Below are 202 nucleotides of genomic sequence, written 5' to 3' on the forward strand. Positions count from 1 at the left end.
TTGGCGAATTACTTTTCAACTAAAACTAGGCTTACTAATAATCAATTTGGCGAATAACTTCCTAACGTATGTAATTTTGTAAACTGAGTCGGAATGCGGAGACACTGATCTAATGCTGTATTATTTCCTTCGGAAGCCCTGGAGAGCGAGTCATTCGGAACACCTTGGCCGATCTCGGCAACCTCCAGTCACTCGGAACTCC

Source organism: Penaeus monodon, chromosome 24, assembly GCF_015228065.2.
Source record: "Penaeus monodon isolate SGIC_2016 chromosome 24, NSTDA_Pmon_1, whole genome shotgun sequence".
Taxonomy (NCBI): Eukaryota; Metazoa; Arthropoda; class Malacostraca; order Decapoda; family Penaeidae; genus Penaeus; species Penaeus monodon.